General features: G+C 41.8%; 2 long non-coding RNA genes across 2 annotated transcripts in view; both read right to left on the bottom strand.

The window, feature by feature from the left end:
- The window catches only part of LOC149978334 (uncharacterized), a 1,052,250-nt gene that overhangs the window by 281,348 nt on the left and 745,100 nt on the right, over nt 1–25,802 (bottom strand). The window lies entirely within an intron of this gene.
- LOC149978336 (uncharacterized) lies at nt 15,298–25,480 on the bottom strand. The gene is made up of 3 exons (XR_016486168.1): nt 25,140–25,480; nt 17,323–17,459; nt 15,298–15,978 (listed from the first exon to the last, which is right to left on the bottom strand). It is a non-coding gene; the product is annotated as an uncharacterized LOC149978336 (long non-coding RNA).

The following is a 25,802-nucleotide window of genomic DNA, read 5'->3' as shown; positions in this document are numbered from 1 at the left end:
ATGTTTTACATGCGGTATTTAATATATTTTGTTATCATGTTTTGAATATTGATGTCACAAATGCATCATTTGTAGAGTTCTTTATGTAGTTATGTATTACAGGTGACTGTAAAACATAGCAGTACTACTTATTCCTCTGAGAGTGAGGTGGATACTATATATTTCATTTAGCAAAACATTTTTTTACAATTATTTGTCTCTCTAAAAGGAAACAATCAACTACATGTCTGTCAATAGACACAATCTCTTTTTATAATTTCTTTAAACAATAAAAAGTAATTTACCCACATTTATGAAAATTGATATATAGCGTTTTGGAATTAAACTCTTCATATATATAAGGTCCAAATGTCACATTTTAAGATGGTTTTGTTTTGTGACTATTGTCAGTGGATCCCAGACAACCTTGGTGTGTACAGTGACTGATAGCTAGTATCATCTACTGAATGCAACATCAAATAGACACATCCATCCTATAGCATGACTCGATACCAGAAACATTTGTTATAAATACAGCCTATAGGCCAGGTGAAATATTCCATTGAGGAGGACAGAAATGCAATATCGAAAGCAGTTTCCTGATAGTGTTATTATATTTTACACACACAAACAGCTCCACTGTTATCCTACTGACAAGCCTATCTGATTAGGGCAGGGTTAAGGAGATTCAGGAGGGCAGGACACACATGCTATTTGTTATTTATATTGTATGAATATGAATGTATGTATCTTTATGCATACACTATTTCAAAAACCAGTGACCTAGTTATTTAAATGTCTTATTCTCAAATCCAACGGAGACATGATAAATAGTGATTTGTCTCTTGCCTAGACTCTTAGATTCTAGGTGTGTGTGCATACATGTGCTTCTGCGTGTTCTTTTATAACCAGTAATGATGAAGGCATCAATATTGTAATTGACATTTACCACTTGTAATAGTATTTATTGCTAAAAGTTAATAATCCCAAGGTCATGGTGTATTGTGGTTATTGGCATTGCTTGAATGCTTCTTAGCCAATCAAAACGCCGGATCTATATATTTTATGAAAGTCATTCAGAACCAAATATGAGTCTTTCCATAATGGGCGATCACACCTTTTGCATATGCGGTCAAATTGAAATGATTGGTTGATTAGCACACATATTCAAGATGAACAGACTTTTCCAACAGACCTGAGATTCTAACCAGCAATCCTCCAGCTGCTGGCCCGCCTTTCTAACGTGGAGGTTCTCACTACACATCACTTTCCTTGGTTGTGATACTTTGCAGCGCTCTTGAAAATAAAATATTACAGTAACACAATGAAAATCTGATTGATCAAAAGACCAATTAGTAGCAAAAGATCAGATTTGCTCTAGCCACCATTTTATTCTGACCACTAGACTAGACCATTAACCTAATTCTAAAACCTGCTATAAGGAAAACCGACCATTTGCATGACCAAGTTATTATTATTATTTTTTAGCGATACTATAGGCTTTTTATTATTACCACTATTTTATTTTCTGTTTCTTTTTAGTTTTCTGCATTTAGATGTACAGCATGACTTGTACTATGTAATGTCGAGATTAAGATTAACATGAGTTTGAAAAGATACAAAATAATTTGTTTGTTTTTAGTTTTAGGATAGCATATCAAGTTTTATTTCCAACAAGCTCAAACATTCTAACATCAGAATTAGAAGTTCATCCATGTTTCTCAAGTGTCACATTTTCAAGGTGAAGTTTCGGCATTAATATCAAAATCTTAAGGATAGGCTATAACTCTAAATGGATAAGGTATTTTATTTAACTAGGCAAGTCAGTTGAGAACAAATTCTTATTTACAATGACAGCCTAACACGCCAATTGTGCACCACCCTATGGGACTCCCAATCACAGCTAGATGTGATACAGCCTGGATTTGAACCAGGGACTGTAGTGACACCTCTTGCACTGAGATGTTGTGCCTTGGACCACTGTGACACTCGGGAACCCAGGTTTAAAACAAAAATAACTTTCAATCACTTGATTCAATCTTGCAACCTTTGGCCCTTTAGAATCGGAGGCAGACGCTTATGCCCATCTGCCATTCCTGCCCGCGAAGCCCTGGCAGAAAAAAACCAAAAACGTACTTGAAGGTAACAGTGCTCACTGTTGCCCCTAGTGGCCGGTTTCCATGTCATCTCCCAACGTCCTCAGACATGGATGGACGTCGAAAACTGACTTGCATCACGGGTGACCTGGCTGTTTATTTCTTATATTCTATCTGGTATGGGATAGAAAATATGTAAAGATGACCCTCTCTTGTGCCCTAACCCTTACCATAACTCTAACTTACAAATCACATTTTTCAAGGCAAATTTATCACAACGCGGGGAAAAAAAAGCTCCTTGGTCTGAGTGGTGAGTCAAAAAGGAATTACAGTAATTGTCAGCGCGCAAATCCTTTGTGTGTATCAGTTCTTTCTGGAGAAGCTAAAGGGGTGCTTTTGCAGCCTTGAAAATAAGGTGTCTGAAGGACAGCTCTATGGTGAAGAGAGGAAATCCAATGAGTTTATGGAACGCATCTCTGGCATTTACAGGAAACATATTCCGCTGTTGTTGCTGTCCCTATTCCTTTCTCTCTGTCACCGTTGGCGATCCATTATTTGTCTTGCTTCTATTTTACAGCCTGAAGTCAGCCCCCTCCCCCTTTAGCTTGGTTTTGCCAATAAAACAGACATACACTTATCTTGTAGCATTGACCAAAAATCACCACAAATAGTTATCAAGCCGTAATAATAATACATGGTCAAAAAGAGAGCAGTACAAGGTAACATACCAGCACCCTTTGCCACAGCAAGCTGGTATTGCTTTTCATGTGTAATGGCAATAAGGTTATGCTCTGTGGTCATCTGGGGATGTTCTTTCTCCAGACATCATTAAGACAACGATGTCTTACCTACCTTATATGTAGGTTTGAACACAGTAATGAATGTGTAATATGAACATATAAAATAGGAATGAAAACATCACAGCTATACAGAAGAAGTAGAGGACGGTGAACCCATGAACCGTGAGTCCCACCCCATAAGTCTATGGTACTTTACTGTGAGAGTTCATAGATTACATGGAAGAGACGTTCCTGGGGCATAAATGGAGGCTTAAACAACTAGCTTTATCCTTCCATGCCATCTAAGTGACGTTAAGAGCATATGTCACTTAGGCCTCCATTGGTTTTATATGAGCACATAAGGTTGTAATGTTTTATCAGAATGTGTACAGGTGTTTTGATGAATATAGGACGTCTTTGATGCATTTTAGTCAGAGAAAGAGGAAAGGGGTGATCGTTTTTACAGATGACATTTACATACATATACATCGATGCTCATATCTGAACCATAAAATAGCTATTTTACCAACATCATTAGATTTTTTCAAATGAATTGTAAGCAGAAGTTATTAATTATGAAAAAAAGATGAATTACCGTTAGAACCAGTTCAACAAAACTGTACTTACTTACATGAGGAGCATAGATCTTCCATGTGTGGAACGCCGTTTGGGTCTTTGCGTGTCAAAAAAGAAACATATCAAATAACACTATTTGACGCATCGAGCACACACACCGGCCACCATGTGTTTACAATACCACATTGCTAATAAGACATTATCTGTTAGACTGAATGGGAAAACGTCTGTAGCAAAGGTTCATCCAATTGGCCACAGAAAGGAAAGAATATGCACATTTTCCCACCAGTGGTGTTGGGGGATGAAAATCGGTCTGTGATGATAAAGTGCACATACAAACAACGCCTTGATCACACCGACAGCATCATTGCGCAAAATAGTATGCAGCATCTTCTGGATATGTGTGCCACAAAAGTTTCCATTTCTGTCAAGCCGTCTACATGTACAGTATGACGCAAGCGTTGGATAAATCCAAGGTATTCACCACACAGAACGCACTGCAACTGCCTCTGCAACGCAATGCTGCAAGGCAAATGCAGCGTTCCATTGGAAATGAATGTACCAAAATGCAATGATGCTGTTGGTGTGATCGAGGTGTAACTTTTGCTAAATGGGTTTCCATCCGTCACATTAAAAAATGTGTTATATAGCGAATGTGCCCACTCTGGTATTGGCATGGGATTATTATGGACAAAAGATAGAGATTATTTTTAAAGCAGCTAAGCATCGATCATCATGTCACCAAAATAAGGTCCTCAATATTTATTGGAAAGGAGCATCAAGCTCATCACCTTGCACATTCACCACCTTGTGAATTTCATTGTAATTTATTTCATTGGTAGTCTAATAAACTGTATGCTTTCCCGAGTCGCACAACATGTCATCGCGTGACTCCAAGTTTACTTTGATGTGATAGTTATTACATCAATATTTGCACATCAAAGCATTTCCACTGCCAATTTTCGCATAATTAATAAGACCGACACAAAAAAATCCCACATGTTTAGCGTATTTCGTTTGTCACATTTGGAAAGTTTACCGGAGGCAGGATGGTGATCCTACTGATTCTGCCAGCCAGCCAGCCAGCCATATCCTAAGCAGTTGTCCCGGATTTCATCCTAGCTAGTCAAAATACATAATAATAATCAAGCATTTTGTCAACAATGATGACAGTTTGGAAACTGGAGGTAGGCTGTCTACTATGTTGACTTCGGTTTGCAGTCACTCACAAATATCTTTGATACAGATGTTTTAAGTAACTTTTGGGGCTAGCTACCTTTAGCTTGGAACCTAATTTGCACCAATGCAACCAGCCTGAAAACAATGACCAGAAACTGCTATAATTTTCAATATTCTTAGCAATGTTTTAGGAATCCATGTAACTAAGTATTAGTTATGTTTTCAATATGTTTTCATATTGAAATTGAACTTCAGTTCATGAAAATAACTAGCTAGGTAGCTAGATAACGAACTAAACAAGATAGCCAGCTACCTAGCCTTGTTGCTCCAAGCTAGCGTTAGAAGCATGGCTAATGGGTCCGATCATCATCAACCCATACAACAACTGTCTTATAAATGAAGGGTGTTTTACATGATGACACCTAGCTAGATAGTTAGTTAGCTAGCTAACAATAGCTAGTGAAACATATGTCTGATCCACCTCTACGCAGATGACCCCATTTTGTATACTTCAGGCCCTTCTTTGGACACTGTGTTAACTAACCTCCAGACGAGCTTCAATGCCATATGTGGCCTCCAACTGCTCTTAAATGCAAGTAAAACTAAATGCATTCTATTCAACCGATCACTTCCCACACCTGCCCGCCCATCCAGCATCACTACACTGGACGGTTCTGACTTAGAATAGGTACAAACACCTAAGTGTCTGGTTAGACTGTAAACTCTCCTTCCAGACTCATATTAAGCATCTCCAATACAAAATTAAATCTAGAATCGGCTTCCTATTTCGCAACAAAGCATCCTTCACTCATGCTGCCAAACATACCCTCGTAAAATTGACTATCCTACCGATCCTTGACTTCGGCGATGTAATTTACAACATAGCCTCCAACACTCTACTCAGCCAATTGGATGCAGTCTATCACAGTGCCATCCGTTTTGTCACCAAAGCCCCATATACTACCCACCACTGTGACCTGTATGCTCTCGTTGGCTGGCCCTCGCTTCATATTCGTCGCCAAACCCACTGGCTCCAGGTCATCTTTGCTAGGTAAAGCCCTGCCTTATCTCAGCTCACTGGTCACCATAGCAGCACCCACCCGTAGCACGCACTCCAACAGGTATATTTCACTGGTCACCCCCAAAGCCAATTCCTTCTTGGCCGCCTTTCCTTCCAGTTCTCTGCTGCCAATGACTGGAAAGAACTGCAAAAATCACTGAAGCTGGCCTATTTATTGCCTTACCTCCCTTATCTTACCTCATTTGCACACAATGTATATAGACTTTTTCTATTGTATTATTGACTGTATGTTTGTTTATTTCATGTGTAACTCTGTGTTGTTGTATGTGTAACACTGCTTTGCTTGATCTTGGCAAGGTCGCAGTTGTAAATGAGAACTTGTTCTCAACTAGCCTACCTGTTTAAATAAAGATGAAATAAAAAATTAAAAATGTTGCCATGCTTTGTGGGGAAGGACATTGTTTGCCTCTAACAGCTAGCTAGCTTTTCTCACCAGCACTATCCCAGAGCTTAGGAAAGTGTGTCTGTCTTGTGCGGCAGAGGCAGGTGCGCGAAACAACTTTCCCTGCATCGTAGCTTATCTCTGTGACATATGAAATACGGGTGATTGTGCAATCAATGTGTAATATTTCAGAAAAAAAATGTATAAACGTGTTGAATTATTATGTGATGCACAGTCATATTCAGGTCCTGATTGGTCAACAAATGTATTTGATTTGTCAAATAGTGTTATTTGACTTGCATCAACTTCAACTAACATGACCTTGGTCTTATCTAGCTCATTCTAGGAGCGTAGCCAATCGTTCTGTGTTTTACCTTGGTGACACGTGTCCACACGGTTTTGGGTTCCTGCTCTGTCTTTTGCCATAGGCCCTGGTTTCGTTATTTTGTCTGGCGATCTGATTTGTAGGAGAATTTATTTGACTAATGAAGTGTCATTTTGTTTACCATGTGGCATCATAAATCTTGTCTTTATGGTGAGTGTCTGAAATAGATGCTGTACTTCTCCTTTCCCTCAAACGTGCACTAACCCAAACACACTCCACATACATGTCACACGTGCACTAATGCAAACACACTCCACATACGTGTCACACGTTCACTATGCAAACACACTCCACATACATGTCACGTGCATTAACGCAAACACACTCCACATACATGTCACGTGCATTAACGCAAACACACTCCACATACGTGTCGCATGTGCATTAACGCAAACACACTCCACATACATGTCACGTGCATTAACGCAAACACACTCCACATACGTGTCACACGTTAACTAATCAAACACACTCCACATACATGTCACGTGCATTAACGCAAACACACTCCACATACATGTCACGTGCATTAACGCAAACACACTCCACATACATGTCATGTGCATTAGCGCAAACACGCTCCACATATGTGTCACATGTGCATTAACGCAAACATACTCCACATGTGTCACATGTGCATTAACGCAAACACACTCCACATGTGTCACATGTGCATTAACGCAAACACACTCCAAATATGTGCAGTAATAACATATGTACACTCAACAATGTTTGCTGGATTTTGAAACTGACTGCCAAGTTTTTGACTCCCCCTAGAAAAACACAATTAGTTGAATTACGGAGGGAGGGAGAAACTGTCATTCACAGATGGTGGGAGCGATGAGGATGTATGGATTTGACATTGCCCCACCCCTTCTCCCTGCTAAGTAGACCATGCACGGTGTGTGCAAAGATAATTTAACCAACCCAGCTAAATCCACCCCCTTACCTATACCCCAACTAAGTCTCAAAGGTAGTCTATTGAGACATGTCTATTTCTCTGTGTTGTAATAATATGGAATGAATCCTAGGCACCCCTGGTTCTCATGATTGTGTACAGCGACAGTGAGATACCTTGCCACTACCATAGAGATCCTTTTAAATTATTATTCACATTTCAAATTGTATGGCCACTACATTGAATCCGCTTGATCAAAATCGCTCGTCTTTTTCCCCTCCCATAGTTAATTTACAAAAATATTGTTTTTTTTATTATTTCACATTTCCATATGACATTAGCCAACCCTTTCCACACACTGCCGACACATTGGGGGGAGGCACATAGTGCCCCACACCTAAACACTAACTCTCAGTTTACCATTGACTTGGTACACTAACTCATACTTCCTGTTTTTCTTTTTCACTTTCCCTTTTTAGAACTGTCGAGTGTTGTTGGTTCGAGGTGTATTGTCCTTGGTGCAGGGTGGTGTAGTTAGTGAAGGTCTGACAGGGTGAAACAAGAGGATAATAAGGTGGCTGTGGGTGCTGTGGTCGGTCGCGGTTACATTGGGCACTAATGATCCCCATTAGGCTTGTGGCATGCCTAGACAGAGCCAAGCAAGCTGACGGCTCCTGTGTCAGATACAGCTAATCAGGAACTCTGGGTGGCTCTCTTCTGAATTTCCCACAGGCGCAGGAGCTGTCGGTCCGCCCAGTGGCTGCTGCCTCCGCTGCCTCCGCTTTAGTGGTGCTGCCTTTATGCCGAAAGTACAGATACAGTTAGCAATTAGTAACTGGGTAACTTTTAGACGGAGGAGTATATGTGCCAGACAGAGGAGGGTGGAATGAGCGAGGGATTTTGGAGGTGAAGACATTTTATGGAGGGACTGAAGGTAGATGAGGAGAGAGAGCGTAGACTTGTGAAGTAGGTAAGAGAGAAAAGTGGGGAGAAGTACAGATGGGAAGGAGGAAAGCTGATGAAGACAATGGCTAGGTTTCAACATACCCGTTCATCATGCTCGCCTGTGGCATGATGCTTCTTATGCTCTTTGATAAACACATCAACAAGGCACCATGACAAATGGAAGGGCAGAGGGAAAAAACTACTTTTACAAACATGTTCAGAGCTGAAACGTCTCTGTAGGCAGCTGGCAACAGACATGTTCAGAGCTGAAACATCTCTGTAGGCAGCAGGCAGCTGTAGAGATTGGGTGGGTGGGATGGCGTTGTTGCATCTCACTCCCTGAAAGAATGCTAAAGTGTTCCCTCGTTAACTCTGAAGCAAAGACTCCCTCTTCGGCTAATGACCTTGCGTAGGAGTGGGCGTTTGAGCAGACGCCCATGTTGGGTAGTTAATTGGTCCGTTGAACCCTTAACTTTCCTTTTCTGCAGAACGAAATCCTGTTATTAGTTTGACATGGTGATGACACAGGCCCACCGTTCCCGGGACAATGCCCTCCATAGTCACTTACAGGCCCACCATTCCCAGGACAATGCCCTCCATAGTCACTAACAGGCCCACCATTCCCAGGACAATGCCCTCCATAGTCACTAACAGGCCCACCGTTCCCAGGACAATGCCCTCCATAGTCACTAACAGGCCCACCATTCCCAGGACAATGCCCTCCATAGTCACTAACAGGCCCACCATTCCCAGGACAATGCCCTCCATAGTCACTAACAGGCCCACCATTCCCAGGACAATGCCATCCATAAAGGATAGCAGACAGTGCCCATCTTCTCATCTTGACAGATTTGAGATTGCTCACAGGGCAAGCTGTAGAGAGGTTAGTAGAGAATTAGGGAAAGAAGAGAGATGCTCACAGGGCAAGCTGTAGAGAGGTTAGTAGAGAATTAGGGACAGAAGAGAGATTGCTCACAGGGCAAGCTGTAGAGAGGTTAGTAGAGAATTAGGGACAGAAGAGAGATTGCTCACAGGGCAAGCTGTAGAGAGGTTAGTAGAGAATTAGGGACAGAAGAGAGATTGCTCACAGGGCAAGCTGTAGAGAGGTTAGTAGAGAATTAGGGACAGAAGAGAGGTTGCTCACAAGGCAAGCTGTAGAGAGGTTAGTAGAGAATTAGGGACAGAAGAGAGAGTGCTCACAAGGCAAGCTGTAGGGAGGTTACTAGAATGAGGGAAGTGGGGAAAAGAAAGAGTAGGGCATGTCAGAAAGCTGGTTATTTAAAGAGGGTCCACCATCTTGTCCATCTGTTGATGTCACTACTAGAAATTACATGCATCTCAGTCATATGTTGATGGCACTACAACAAACTATTTCAATCTCAGTCATCCTTTGATATCACTACTAGAAACAATATGGTTCTCAGTCATCCTTTGATGTCACTACTAGAAACAATATGGTTCTCAGTCATTTGCTAATTAGTTTCTTAATTGTCACCTACTTGTCCAACCAGAACCAATACTTTGGTATCGCCTACAGGGGAGTGTGTGTGTGTGTGTGTGTGCGTGTGTGTGTGTGTGTGTGTGTGTGTGTGTGTGTGTGTGTGTGTGTGTGTGTGTGTGTGTGTGTGTGTGTGTGTGTGTGAGTGAGAGAGAACAGGATCTCTTTCCATATTGAGTTATTCTACAGTGTGAGGCATTGTCACTAGGGTTTAATTATTTCACACAAAGAGAGAAGCAACAACTCATGCTATATGGTCTGTCAGTCTAACACAGCCACCTCATGCTATATGGGCTGTCAGTCTAACACAGTCACCTCATGCTATATGGGCTGTCAGTATAACACAGCCACCTCATGCTATATGGGCTGTCAGTCTAACACAGTCACCTCATGCTATATGGGCTGTCAGTATAACACAGCCACCTCATGCTATATGGGCTGTCAGTCTAACACAGCCACTTCATGCTATATGGGCTGTCAGTATAACACAGCCACCTCATGCTATATGGGCTGTCAGTCTAACACAGTCACCTCATGCTATATGGGCTGTCAGTCTAACACAGCCACCTCATGCTATATGGGCTGTCAGTCTAACACAGCCACCTCATGCTATATGGGCTGTCAGTATAACACAGCCACCTCATGCTATATGGGCTGTCAGTCTAACACAGCCACCTCATGCTATATGGGCTGTCAGTCTAACACAGCCACCTCATGCTATATGGGCTGTCAGTCTAACACAGCCACCTCATGCTATATGGGCTGTCAGTCTAACACAGCCATCTCATGCTATATGGGCTGTCAGTATAACACATCCATCTGACATGAGAGACTTACTATAAGATTATTTAGCAAAGGAAATATCCATAGGCTAACTCTTTTGCCACCAAACCTCATGATGAGTTAAAATCCTCACAGCATAAAAGTATTTATCCAACATTTTAGATATTTAAAATCTAAACAGATGTAAATAAAAGTTATTTTTAGTATAATACCTTTATAATATGCATGCACATAGCCACTATACCATCACAGTGAAAGTATCAAGCATAGTGAATTTGCTGTTGTGGTCCATTGTGAAATTGACTTTGATTACAGTGGGTTATTACATTTCATTGTGATGCCAGTTACCTTCCCCAGTACATTAAACTAATGCATTCTCAACTTTTCAGGCAGAGAGGTATTACCACTGATCGCAATCTCCTCACTTCCATACAGAGTTATTGTTTTTATTATCAATTACAGACATAGTGAGTTAGTTAAAATGGTGGGCCATTTAAAGAATTCATGATTCCAAATAGTGGGAGACAACGGTATACTGTCATCTGTTTCCCTTCTTTCGGTCCAGTAAGCAACATGTGCACACATTTTCCAAGCATTTGCTTATGATTGACTTTAAATAAATGTGCCTTCATAGTTTCATAGGTAAAAGGTAAAAGCAAGGCATATCCTATGCATCCTATTCTTTATCTATGCTTCATGAAATGTCTTGGCCCCAAAAACCTTTTGCAAGTGAAGGTTCAATGAAAACAAAAAATATTTTCACAGCACTTCCTTTGCCCCGTGGTGTGACCAGTGGTAAGCTCAGGACCATGTAGGTTTTAGTCAGCTCTCCAGACCTCTATGACACACCACTGCTAAGGTCAGCAGTCACAGGCCAGACAGCTGATCACATCGAGAGAGAAAAAAAAAGAGAGAGAGAAAGAGAGAGAGAAAGAGAGCTTTGTATTGTACCTTCTCCTCCCATCAGCTTTGTATTGTGCCTTCTCCTCCCATCAGCTTTGTATTGTACCTTCTCTTCCCATCAGCTTTGTATTGTGCCTTCTCCTCCCATCAGCTTTTTTATTGTGCCTTCTCCTCCCATCAGCTTTGTATTGTGCCTTCTCCTCCCATCAGCTTTGTATTGTGCCTTCTCCTCCCATCAGCTTTGTATTGTGCCTTCTCCTCCCATCAGCTTTGTATTGTGCCTTCTCCTCCCATCAGCTTTGTATTGTGCCTTCTCCTCCCATCAGCTTTGTATTGTGCCTTCTCCTCCCATCAGCAATTCACTGCACCTTCTGTACATGAATGGTTCTTGCTTATGCTTGGCTGCATTTACACAGAGAGAGAGAGAGAGCATGACAGTGGGGTTAAATAGACATCTTATTAGCACCTGCTCACTGTCAGGGTGATGGTGGCCAAACAGAGTGCTGGCTTACTGTCAAGAACTAACAAGCTGAACTAGCTTGTTAGTCTAGCAGCCTAAGGTAAAGGTAGAGGAAGCTGAACTACATGTCTAGCAGCCTAAGGTAAAGGTAGAGGAAGCTGAACTACATGTCTAGCAGCCTAGGGTAAAGGTAGAGGAAGCTGAACTACATGTCTAGCAGCCTAGGGTAAAGGTAGAGGAAGCTGAACTACATGTCTAGCAGCCTAGGGTAAAGGTAGAGGAAGCTGAACTACATGTCCAGCAGTCTAAGGTAAAAACAGAGGAAGCTGAACTACATGTCCAGCAGCCTAAGGTAAAGGTAGAGGAAGCTGAACTACATGTCTAGCAGCCTAAGGTAAAGGTAGAGGAAGCTGAACTACATGTATAGCAGCCTAGGGTAAAGGTAGAGGAAGCTGAACTACATGTCTAATAGTCTAAGGTAAAGGTAGAGGAAGCTGAACTACATGTCTAGCAGTCTAAGGTAAAGGTAGAGGAAGCTGAACTACATGTGTAGCAGTCTAAGGTAAAGGTAGAGGAAGCTGAACTACATGTCTTGCAGCCTAAGGTAAAGGTAGAGGAAGCTGAACTACATGTCTAGCAGCCTAAGGCAAAGGTAGAGGATGCTGAACTACATGTCTAGCAGCCTAGGGTAAAGGTAGAGGAAGCTGAACTACATGTCTAGCAGCCTAGGGTAAAGGTAGAGGAAGCTGAACTACATGTCTAGCAGTCTAAGGTAAAGGTAGAGGAAGCTGAACTACATGTCTTGCAGTCTAAGGTAAAGGTAGAGGAAGCTGAACTACATGTCTTGCAGCCTAGGGTAAAGGTAGAGGAAGCTGAACTACATGTCTAGCAGCCTAGGGTAAAGGTAGAGGAAGCTGAACTACATGTCTAGCAGCCTAGGGTAAAGGTAGAGGAAGCTGAACTACATGTCTAGCAGTCTAAGGTAAAGGTAGAGGAAGCTGAACTACATGTCTTGCAGTCTAAGGTAAAGGTAGAGGAAGCTGAACTACATGTCTAGCTGCCTAAGGTGAGGGTAGAGGAAGCGAACTACATGTCTAGCAGCCTAGGGTAAAGGTAGAGGAAGCTGAACTACATGTCTAGCTGCCTAAGGTGAGGGTAGAGGAAGCTGAACTACATGTCTAGCAGCCTAGGGTAAAGGTAGAGGAAGCTGAACTACATGTATAGCAGCCTAGGGTAAAGGTAGAGGAAGCTGAACTACATGTCTAGCAGCCTAGGGTAAAGGTAGAGGAAGCTGAACTACATGTCTAGCAGCCTAGGGTAAAGGTAGAGGAAGCTGAACTACATGTCTAGCAGCCTAGGGTAAAGGTAGAGGAAGCTGAACTACATGTCTAGCAGCCTAGGGTAAAGGTAGAGGAAGCTGAACTACATGTCTAGCTGCCTAAGGTGAGGGTAGAGGAAGCTGAACTACATGTCTAGCAGCCTAGGGTAAAGGTAGAGGAAGCTGAACTACATGTATAGCAGCCTAGGGTAAAGGTAGAGGAAGCTGAACTACATGTCTAATAGTCTAAGGTAAAAGTAGAGGAAGCTGAACTACATGTCTAGCAGCCTAGGGTAAAGGTAGTGAAAGGATGACATAAGGTAAGCACATGAGCAAGGAGTGAGAGATGGAGTTGTTTATTCTGAGAAGAATGGTTGCTATTGGTTATGATGATGAGGACATTTGACTTATGGCAAGGTTCCCCAACTGGTGATTTGATTGGCCCAGTTTTCTTAGACATTTGCGGGGGGGGGGGGGGTAAAAACACCAGCAAATCAGCTCCAAGCGATTTTAATTTGTGAAATCTGTTCCAAAGTATTCCCACGCACAACAAAGATATATTCACAGGTATGTGATTGTATACCAATATATGCAAGGTGTTGCGTGTGCTCCCTCCCCAGCCTCTAAGTCAGCAGGCTGCTCATTATGGCGCACACCTGTCACCATTGTTACGTGCACCTGCGCGTAGTCAGACTCACCTGGACTCCATCACCTCCTTGATTACCTGCCCTATATATATCCCTCCCTTTGGTTCCTTCCCCAGGCGTCATTGTTTCTGTTTCTTGTCTGTGCGTTGTTCGAGGGTCTTGGTTTGTATTAAGTTTCTGTTTATTTTTATTAAAACACTCACTCCCTGAACTTGCTTTCCGACTCTCAGCGCACATCGTTACACAAGGTTTGAAATTATTATCATTTAGTCAAATATTATATTTGTTTTGGATTCTTGAGGTCAATTTGCAGTCTACAAATAACTTGTAATTATGTTCCGGCGAGCTGACCATCCGCCCAAGAAACAATCGACCCGCTGATGAATCTAGTTAATGATCCCTGATGGATGGTGTGTGTGTATGAGGACAATATTCCTTTATCCACACTCAGTCTTGGTGGGTGTTAATTGAGATAGTTTACAAGCTTTAGGTAGACTTTGATGCTGTGGAAAATGCTTGATTGGAAATAATTTCATGTGCAGTGAAGCTGTTGATCAATCCACTATGACATTCACACGGTCACCCCATATTTCCTTTGTGCTCACTGTTGGTAGGTCACTCAATCGTGCCTGTCATTCATTCTAGGTAGTTTTGGTGCCTTCTAGCTAAATGTCAGATGTCATGCTGATTGTGACATCAAATAAAGGCTGCATTGTGTTGAACAAATGACTGTTTATTTCTCTTTGTCTTTACTTTGATTGCTTTGGTTACCTTTTGTTGATGCAGAAATATAATGTAGCTATTTAAATTGATTTGAGTGCTTCACAAGCACACGTTTTTGAAAAAAGCATGGCTCTTGCAAAACATTTGTAAAGTTTACTGTGTCATACATTAACTGATTTTGATGCATGATGCACTCAGACTATTTCTTCAAACATATGTTGCATTTAAGAAAGAACATGCTTTGAGATCTGTCAGATGAAGAGGAGAAGCAGAATGCTTTATAGATGAAGCTTTGACTTTATCCCTAATGATATTTTAAAGGACAAACAGAAAGTAGAGCTGAGTGAAAGCAGAAATTGACAGATGCTCATGATATCCTAGATGTATAGCTTTTGTATCTAATCAGTGCTCAGTTTAACAAAAATCAAAGCGAGAAGACTGACATTTAATTTTCCATTGTTTCGCTCCCTGGATTCCATTGCCCTCTAATTGTATCAGAGTCATTATCTTAACAGTGAATCCTGAGCGATAAATAAAGTTGCCTAATTCTCCTTGATCTTTAGGCCATATTCTCATTTAACACCCACTAGAAGTGCACTGTGCTTGAGGCCTATCCTTTCACCTCTAATGGTGTAAAGTTGAATAAAGTTCCAGGACATGCAGTATGTGTTGTATATGATTTAACACAAATCAATCAATCAAATTGTGTAGATTGTGTAAAAGAGCATTTTCCGATACACATTGGGTACAGCTTCCCCAACCTAAACTTCCAAAGATTAGTAATGACAATGACAAAAGAAAAACTCCCATGATAGGAAGAAACCTTGAGAGGATGGAACCATGAACCATGTGGTTAAGATAAGATCATCTTGGCCAGACAAGACTACAGTACCACAGGAGGTTGGTGGCACCTTAACTGGGGAGGACGGCTCGTGGTAATGGCTGGAGCAGAATAAGTAGAATGGTATCAAACACACGGTTTCAATGTGTTTGATGCCATTCCATTTGCTCCGTTCCAATCATTTATTAAACTTCTATAGCGCCTTTAATTAAAGAGAGAATTTCAAAGTGCTTCAAAAGCAAAAAACAAAAGCAATACATCACGAGCAACCTAGCTATAGCTAGCTAGGTCAACTAATAGAGGCCAAGTCTTTGAGTGCATGCATTCGCCAAGGATGGAGAGGGACAGGTTATGGCTTGATCAGAAGAAGGTGGTCAGGGAGATGGTTGATGAAGAGTCTGGTGCTGATCGTGTGGATGGCTCCTCTGGGAACAAGGCGTGTAGCCACTGGACTTCTCCTCCTACACAATGTGTGGCACCCACAGCAGCTCTGGGTGCCAGAAATCTCACCACACACAGTTCAGAGAATTAACATTAGTCAGTCATCCTCACAACAAGCCCTCTGCCTCAGCACTAAATTCCTGGAATTTATCTCCAGTTCTGCTCAAGCTTAAAGTGGAACTGACAGAGTTTTAACTTCTTTGCAGATATGAAACAAAAAGATAATCATAACATCAGTCAAAAGTACAACATTCCCAGTTTATGCTACAAAACCAACTTTATAATAGGTTCTATGGACTCAAAATTCTATGACGTAGAGTGAGGCATTCTTGGCATAATGGATGGATGCAGTTCAATGCATGATTAATTGTTTAAAGTCTAAACTGTTGTGTTTTTAAGTTTTTGTACTGTAGCTAGGTATAATATATAAAAAAGCTGAAGAAAAATATATATACTGTAGAGTTCCTCTGTCCAGTGTCTGTGTTATTTTGCCCATCTTAATCTGTTCTTTTTATTGGTCAGTCTGAGATATGGCTTTTTCTTTGCAACTCCGCCTAGAAGGCCAGCATCCCGGAGTCGTCTCTTCACTGTTGATGTTGAGACTGGTGCTTTGCGGGCACTATTTAATGAAGCTGCCGGTTGAGGACTTGTGTCTGTTTCTCAAACTAGACACTCTAATGTACTTGTCCTCTTGCTTAGTTGTGCACAGGGGCCTCCCACTTCTCTTTCTATTCTGGTTAGAGCCAGTTTGCGCTGTTCTGTGAAGGGAGTAGTACACAGCGTTGTATGAGATCTTCAGTTTCTTGGCAATTTCTCACATGGAAAATCCTTCATTTCTCAGATCAATAACAGACTGATGAGTTTCAGAAGAAAGTACAATTTTTTCTGGCTATTCTGATCCTGTAATCAAACCCACAAATGCTGATGCTCCAGATACTCAACTAGCCTTAAGAAGGTCAGTTTTATTGCTTCTTAAATTGGGACAACAGTTTTCAGCTATGCTAACATAATTGCAACAGGGTTTTCTAATGATCAGTTAGCCTTTTAAAATGATAACCTTGGATTAGCGAACACAACGTGTCATTGGAACACAGGAGTGATGGCTGTTGATAATGGGCCTTTGTACTCCCATATTCCATAAAAAATCTGACGTTTCATTTACAATGTCTCCACTGTATTTCTGATCAATTGATGTTATTTTAATGGACAAAACATTTGCTGACCAGGAGAATCCAGGTAAAAGCTATGATCCCTTATTGAAATCCACTTCAAATCAGTGCAGATGAAGGGGAGGAGACAGTTTCAAGAAGGATTTTTAAGTCTTGAGACAACTGAGACATGGATTATGTATGTGTACTGTACCTGCCATTCAGAGGGTGAATGGGCAAGACAAAAAATATTTAAGTACCTTTGGTAGTAGGTGTGGTGGTAGGTGTTTGAGTGTTTCAAGAATTGCAACGCTGATGGATTTTTCATGCTCAACAGTCTCCAGTGTGTATCAAGAATGGTCCACCACCCAAAGGACATCCAGCCAACTTGACACATCTGTTGGAAGAATTGAAGTCAACATGGACCAGCATCACTGTGGAATACTTTTGACACCTTGTAAATCCATGCCCTGACAAATTGAGTCTGTTCTGAGGGCAAAAGGGGGTAGGGGGTGCAACTCCACATTAGGAAGGTGTTCTTAATGTTTTGTATACTCAGTGTAGATAATTCACCAATACATTTCTTGGTAGTCCAACAAATATTGCTATCAGGTTGCAAATCACAGCTGGTCTGGTACATTGTTTGCTGCCTCCAGTCATTCGGGATGCACTATTTCAGTTTCAATGGCTCAATATTTTGGACAAAAACGAACAAATGTAACTAAGGCTGGGATTGTCAATAAAATCAAACTAGGAAGGGCAATGACCACAAGTCAGTTATAACGTGGCTAATAGGCTATCTATATATGTAACTATGTATACAGTAAGCTAAAAACGTGGAGCCTAATGTTAGCTGGCTAGCTGCTGGGAGGATGTCAGCAAATCAAATCAAATGTTATTTGTCACATGCGCTGAATACCATGCAATACTTACTTACAAGCCCTTAACCAGCAATGCAGCTCAAGAAATAGAGTTAAGAAAATATTTACTAAATAAACTAAAGTAAAACAAATAATAATGAAAACGTAATACATGAAAGGTACATAACAACAATGATGCTGTATACAGGGGGTACCGGTACCGAGTCAATGTGTGCAGGTACAGGTTAGTCGAGGTAATTTGTAAAGTGAAATTTGCCAGCTAGCTAAACAGCTAGCCAAGCCCCAAAAGGTTTACTTACCAGACAATCTGCAAATCTGTGGCTAAAAACCACCAGATGTATCCAACAAAAACTCAATGTTATCAAAAACAAAACTGCTGATTCCAAAAATAACAACATATGTACAAATGTACAGGAGCTATGTGCTTAGGCCGCTACTAGGGCACAAAGGCAACTATAGAACTCATGCCTCAGATTGATGCGATTCAGACGTTACAGTTTCCCATTAGATTGCAACTTATATAACATAAGGCGCCATCTTACTCCTACCGTCTTGTAGGCAGAAACTCAAACAGGATGTACCAGTGACGAGAACCATTCAATGCTGGTCTGACCAATTGGAAGCTATGCTTCAAGATTGTTTTGACCACGCAGACTGGAATATGTTCTAGTCAGCCTCAGAGAACAACATCAACCTATACGCTGACTCGGTGAGTGAGTTTATAAAGAAGAGCAATGGAGATGTTGTACCCACTTTGACTATTAAAACCTACACTAACCAGAAACCGTAGATGTATGGTGGCATCCGGGCAAAACTGAAAGCGCGATCCACCGCATTTAAATTTGGAAATAGGTCCAGGAATATGGCTGAATATAAACAGTGTAGCAATCAAACAAGCGAAATGCCGGTACAGGGACGAGGTGGAGTCGCAATTCAACAGCTCAGACACGAGGTGTATGTGGCAGGGTCTACAGGAAATCACGGACTACAAAAAGAAAACCAGCCACGTCACGGACAACAACGTCATGCTTCCAGACAAACCAAACACCTTCTTTGCCTGCTTTGAGGATAATACAGTGCCACAGTTGTGGCCCGCTAACAAGGACTGCGCCTCCTCTCCTTCTCCGTGGCCAACGTGATTAAAACATTTAAACGTGTTAACCCTCGCATGGCTGCTGGCCCAGGCGGCATCCCTAGCCGCGTCCTCAGAGCATGAGCAGACCAGCTGGCTGGAGTGTTTACGGACATATTCAATCACACCCTTTCCCAGTCTGTTGTCTCCACATGCTTCAAGATGGCCACCGTTGTTCCTGTACCCAAGAAGGCAAAGATAACTGAAATAAATGACTATCTCCACATAGCACTCACTTCTGTCATCATGAAGTGCTTTGATAGACTAGTCAAGGATCATATCACCTCCACCTTACCGGTCAACCTAGATCCACTTCAGTTTACATACCATCCCAACAGGTCCACAGACGACACAATCGCCATAACACTGCACACTGCCCTATCCCATCTGGACAAAAGGTATACCTATGTAAGAATGCTGTTGATTGACTACAGCTCAGCATTCAACACCATAGTACCCTCCAAGCTCATCATCAAGCTGGAGGCCCTCGGTCTCAACCACGCCCTGTGCAATTGGGTCCTGGACTTTCTGACGGGCCACCCCCAGGTGATGAAGGTAGGAAACAACATCTCCACTTGCTGAGCCTCAACACTGGGGCCCCACAAGGGTGCATGCTCATTCCCCTCCTGTACTCCCCATTCACCCACGACTGCGTGGCCATGCACGCCTCTAACTCAATCATCAAGTTTACAGAAGACTCAAGTTTGCAGACGACTTAATCAAGCTGGCTTGATTAAACAACAACGACGAGACAGCCTACAGGGAGGAGGTGAGGGCACTCGGAGTCAGGAAAATAACCTCTTACTCAACGTCAACATAACAAAGGAGAAGATCGTGGACTTCAGGAAACAGCAGAGGGAGCACCCCACTATTCACATCGAAGGGACAGCAGTGGAGAAGGTGGAAAGTTTTAAGTTCCTCAGCGTTCACATCACTAACAAACTGAACTGTTCCACCGACGCAGACAGTGTGGTGAAGAATGCGCAACAGCGCCTCTTCAACCTCAGGAGGCTGAAGAAATTTGGCTTGTCACACAAAACCCTGACAAACTTTTACAGAGAGCATCCTGTCAGGCTGTATCACAGCCTGGTACGGAAACTGCACCGCCCTAAACCGCAAGGATCTCCAGAGGGTGGTGCTGTCTGCACAACGAATCACCGGGGGAAAACTTCCTGCCTTCCATGACACCCACAGCACCCGAAGATCATCAAGGACAACAACCACCTGAGCCACTGCCTGTTCACACCACTACCATCCAGAAGACGTGGTCAGCACAGGTGAATAAAAGCTGGGACAGAGCGACTGAAAAACAGCTTCTATCTCAAGGCCATCAGACTCCTAAACAGTAATCACTAACTCAGAGAGGCTGCTGCCTAGATTGAGACCCAATCACTGGCAATTTTAATAAATGGATCACTAGTCACTTTAAACAATGCCACTTAAAAAATGCCACTTTAATAATGTTTACAAATCTTAAATTACTCATATCACAAGTAGATACTGTATTTTATACCATCTATTGCACTTTGCCTATGCTGCTCGGCCATCGCTCATACATATATGTTCATATTCTCATTCACCCCTTTAGATTTGTGTGTATTAGGTAGTTGTTGGGGAATTGTCAGATTACTTGTTAGATATTACTGCACTGTCGGAACTAGAAGCACAAGCATTTCGCTACACATCTGCTAACCATGTGTATGTGACCAATAACATTGATTTGATTTGAAGGCACCGTTATAGGTAGCACATTCACTTCGCTTGAAGAAAATGTACTGAAGGAGTTAAATGGGCCTTCACCCTCCATCCTTATTTAGTCTTAACATCACTTGACAATGGTAAGCTCCCTTTGAAATGAGACCTTTTTTAAAACAAAGTACCTTTTTTATTTGACGCAGTTGACACCCATTCTCAGGTGTTCTACTTTTACTTCTGATAGACACATTCTCTCAAATCCTCCCTGTTGCGAACATCATTATTATTAGATCAGGGACCCTTATTCCACATGGGGACTATGGAGTTCTGACTAACATTTCTTAGGGGAGAGAGGAATCAAAGCTTAAGGATGAGCACTTAGCCTGGAAATGTTCTACCAAGAACATCTCAAAATAACAAATCGAAAGGAAGAGCAAACCATCCAAAACAAAGCTCATTTTGCCCAGGCTTTGAGGATTACGTCAAACCGTTGGCACCGGCTATGATCTACATCAGCGAACTAATTATAATGACAATGGTAGTGTTGGGAATCGAAAGTCAGGACATTTTCTTAGAACCTGTATAAAAGTCAAACTATTTGTACTCATATGCAGTTTACAGTTTTATACAGTATGCTCTGTAGTCAGCCTTTTGGGTGTGTCATCTCATGCTTTTTACTGGATTGTTTTCTTAGAATCTGTCACTCTTCCTGTCCCTAGTTCTAGACATACTGTGTGGGAGGTTTGGTATGACACAGTCTATGAAATCAAGCATCATCCACAACTGCATAACAATCATAACTTCATTCGTAGAGATAAGAAAACAACAAAAACAAACTAACCACAAAACGAGAATAAATATTATGAGTCTGACATGGGCATTTGCTGTCACTGACATTGAGTTTTTACAGGGTTGACGAAAATGTGAAATCATGACAGATGAATTAGCACGCTGACATAAAGCTGTGTGAAAGATGAGTGTTTTCTGTCTCCCGGAATGGTGGATGAGTGCAATCAATTATGTCTATAGTATGTGTCTGAGCGAAGGGATTGCCTATCATACAACACTTCTCCCCACGTCAAATTCACATGAGATGAGACAGCTAACCTTCCCATCACACATGAAATAACATTTTATTTGTCACATTCTTCGTAAACAACAGGTGCAGACTTAGGCCTAGATTCAATCAGATCAAGTGTTAACCGGTGATAGCAGACAGCCACACAGCTGATGTTTTGACGGTGTCGGAGGTGTAACTGTGTTGGAGCCGTCAAATCGGTGAGCAGCTCTTGCGATCATTGTCACGGAATGTTGCAATCATTTTCACAAAGCCACACCTGCCCAACTCATGTTTGAAGTTCAGAGCAAGACAGTGTAGGCGAAATATACATAATAAAACGTCATTAAACAAAATAATGAGAATTTCTATCATCCTAACAGAGTTTTAGATTGCATCTCACATTACAGTGTTCCAACCTGTGAACAAGGCCGCATGGGATTTCTGTTAGTGTGACTCCATGGCTATGCCCGCTTTAGGTATGATGCCACTAGTGGATTTGACAGCTCTAACACCTCCAACACCGCCGAAACAACCACTATGCAGATGATCTGCAAAAGCGGATCTGATTGAATAAAGCCCTGACAGTGAAATGCTTATGGGTCTTTTTCCAAAATGAAGAGTTAAAGATGAAAAAAATATAGATAAATAGTGACATAGTGAATAATGAATAACAATAACGAGTAAAAATAACCTGGCTATATACAGGGAGTACCAGCACTGAGTCGATGTGCAGGGGTACGAGGTAATTGAGGCAGATACTTTACCCCCTACCTGTATATACAAAATGTGACTAGGGAACAGGATAGATAATAGACAGTAGCAGCAGCTTATCTGGTGAATGTGTGTGTGTGGTGTCGGTATGCATGTGAGCGCGTGTTACATTATGTGTATGTGGGCGATTGTAGTGTGTGTGTGTATTGTGGTAGAAGTACGTGTGAGTGTGTTGGTATAGTCCAGTGTGTGCTCATAGAGTCACTGCAGGAGAGTTAGCGCAAGAAGTGTATGTGTGTGTTGTGGCGTGTATGTGTGTGTGTGTGTTTTGCATACACATCATGCATTTGCTTTGTACATGGTGCTGCTGCGCTCTCTCAACATGGACCCAGGGGTAGACGTAATATAATAAATTAAAATATGCAATGATAATAATATTAGGATATGTTACGTTTGGTATGGTAAAGTTGAAGTCGGACATTTCTCCAAAAGTACGATCTTTGTCCACATGTGCAGTTGCACACCATAGTCTGGCCTTTTTATGGCGGTTTTTGAGCCGTGGCTTCTTCCTTGATGAGCGGCTCTTCAGGTTATGTCGATATAGGACTCGTTTACTGTGGATATAGATACTTCTGTACCTATTTTCTCCAGCATCTTCACAAGGTCCTTTGCTGTTGTTCTGGGATTGATTTGTACTTTTCGCTGCAAAGCACGTTCATCTCTAGGAGACAGAAAGCGTCTCCTTCCTGAGCGGTATGATGGCTGTGTGGTGTTTATACTTGGGTACTATTGTTTGTACAGATGAGCGTGGTACCTTCAGGAGTTTGGAAATTGCTCCCAAGGATGAAACAGACTTGAGGAGGTCTACAATTTTTTTTCTGAGGTCTTGGCTGATTTCTTTTGATTTTCCTATGATGTCAAGCAAAGAGGCACTGAGTTTGAAAGTAGGCATTGAAATACATGTTGGACACCATATGTGAATTGATTGCCCCCTATCTATTTTCAGAGTTCGTTCTGTTAGGTGAGCTAAACTGGGATATGCTTAACACCCCAGCAGTCCTACAATCTAAGCTAGATGCCCTCAATCTCACACAAATTATCAAGGAAAACACCAGGTACAACCCCAAATCTGTAAACATGGGCACCCTCATCGATATTATCCTGACCAACTTGCCCTCCAAATACACCTCTGCTGTTTTCAATCAGGATCTCAGTGATCAGTGCCTCATTGCCTGCATGCGCTATTGGTCTGCGGTCAAACGACCACCCCGCATCACCGTCAAACGCTCTCTTAAACACTTCTGCGAGCAGGACTTTCTAATCGACCTGCCCCGGGTATCCAGGAAGGATATTCACCTTATCCCGTCAGTCGAGGATGCCTGGTCGTTCTTTAAAAGTAATATCCTCACCATTTTAAATATGCATGCCCCTTTCAAAAAATTTAGAACTAAGAACAGATATAGCCCTTAGTTCACTCCATACCTGACTGCCCTTGACCAGCACAAAAACATCCTGTGACAGACTGCAATAGCAATGAATAGTCCCTGCAATATGCAACTGTTCAGGGAAGTCAGGAACCAATACACGCAGTCAGTCAGGAAAGCAGAAAAACAGAAAAAGCTAGCCGTTGTTGCAACCTCTATTACCAGTCTGTTCAACCTCTCTGACCTCTTATCATCTGAGATCCCTAAGGATTGGAAAGCTGCCGAGGTCATTCCCCTCTTCAAAGGGGGAGACACTCTAAACCCAAACTGTTATAGACCTATATCCATCCTGCCCTGACTTTCTAAAGTCTTCGGAAGCCAAGTTAATAAACAGATCACTGACCATTTAGAATCCCACCGTACCTTCTCCACTGTGCAATCCGGTTTCCGAGCTAGTCATGGGTGCACCTCAGCCACGCTCAATGTACTAAACAATATCATAATCACCATCAATTAAAGACAGTACTGTGCAGCCATCTTCATCGACCTGGCCAAGGCTTTCGACTCTGTAAATCACCGTATTTTTATCTGCAGACTCAACAGCCTTGGTTTCTCAAATGACTGCCTCGCCTGGTTCACCAACTACTTCGCAGATAGAGTTCAGTGTGTCAAATTGGAGGGCCTGTTTTCCGGACCTCTGGCAGTCTCTATGGGGTACCACAGGGTTCAGTTCTCGGGCCGACTCTTTTCTCTGTATATATCAACGATGTCGCTCTTGCTGCGGGTGATTCCCTGATCCACCTCTACGCATACGAAACCATTCGGTATACATCTGGCCCTTCTTTGGACACTGTGTTAACCTCTCTAGGGTATGTGGGACGCTAGCGTCCCATCTGGCCAACATCCAGTGAGGTGGCAGAGTGCCAAATTCAATTACAGAAATGCTCATTATAAAAATTCAGAAAACAAAACATATTTTACATAGGTTTAAAGATGAACTTCTTGTTAAACCAACCCCAGTATCATATTTACAAAATGCTTTTCGGCGAAAGCGTACCTATCCCAGAACATACCAAGCCCAGAACATAGCCCAGTTGACAAACTATTACAAACAGTAACCAGCCAAGCAGAAGCGTTACAAAACTGAGAAATAGAGATAAAATTAATCCCTTACCTTTGATTATCTTCATTTGGTGGCAATCAGAAGACATTAATTTACTCAATAAATATTCCTTTTGTTCTATGAAGTCTCTTTATATCCAAAAACCTCCATTTTGTTAGCGCGTTTTCTTCAGTAATCCACAGGCTCAAACTCAGTCAAAACAATCAGACAAAATATCAAAATTGTATCCGTAAAGTTCATAGAAACATGTCAAACGATGTTTAATTCAATCCTCAGGTCGTTTTTTAGCCTAAATGATCTATACGTTATTGTCAACCGGACAATAACGTTGTCAATATAAAAGGTAAACAAGAAATGCACATGCGACTGAAAAAACTCTGTGTCACGTTAGGGTCCACTCGTTCAGACTGGTCTTACTCCCTCATTTATAAGAATACAAGCCTGAAACGATTTCTAAAGACTGACATCTAGTGGAAGGCATTGCAAATAAAGTCCTAAGTCAATGAATACTGTAATGGCATTGAATAGAATACTACAACCCCCCCAAAAAAACTACTTCCTGAATGGATTTTTCTCAGGTTTTCACCTGCTAAATCAGTTTAGGCATCGAAACCAAACCATATCATGTAAGAATCGCTCATGTTGTATTAAATGTAATATAAACAGTGTGAATAGGTCAGGAGCCAGACAGGTAGAGAAATGATTTAGGCTATA

This window comes from Oncorhynchus mykiss, chromosome 14, assembly GCF_057628025.1.
Source record: "Oncorhynchus mykiss isolate SJ-2025 chromosome 14, ASM5762802v1, whole genome shotgun sequence".
NCBI lineage: Eukaryota > Metazoa > Chordata > Actinopteri > Salmoniformes > Salmonidae > Oncorhynchus > Oncorhynchus mykiss.
This window is presented reverse-complemented; position numbering and strand designations above follow the sequence as displayed.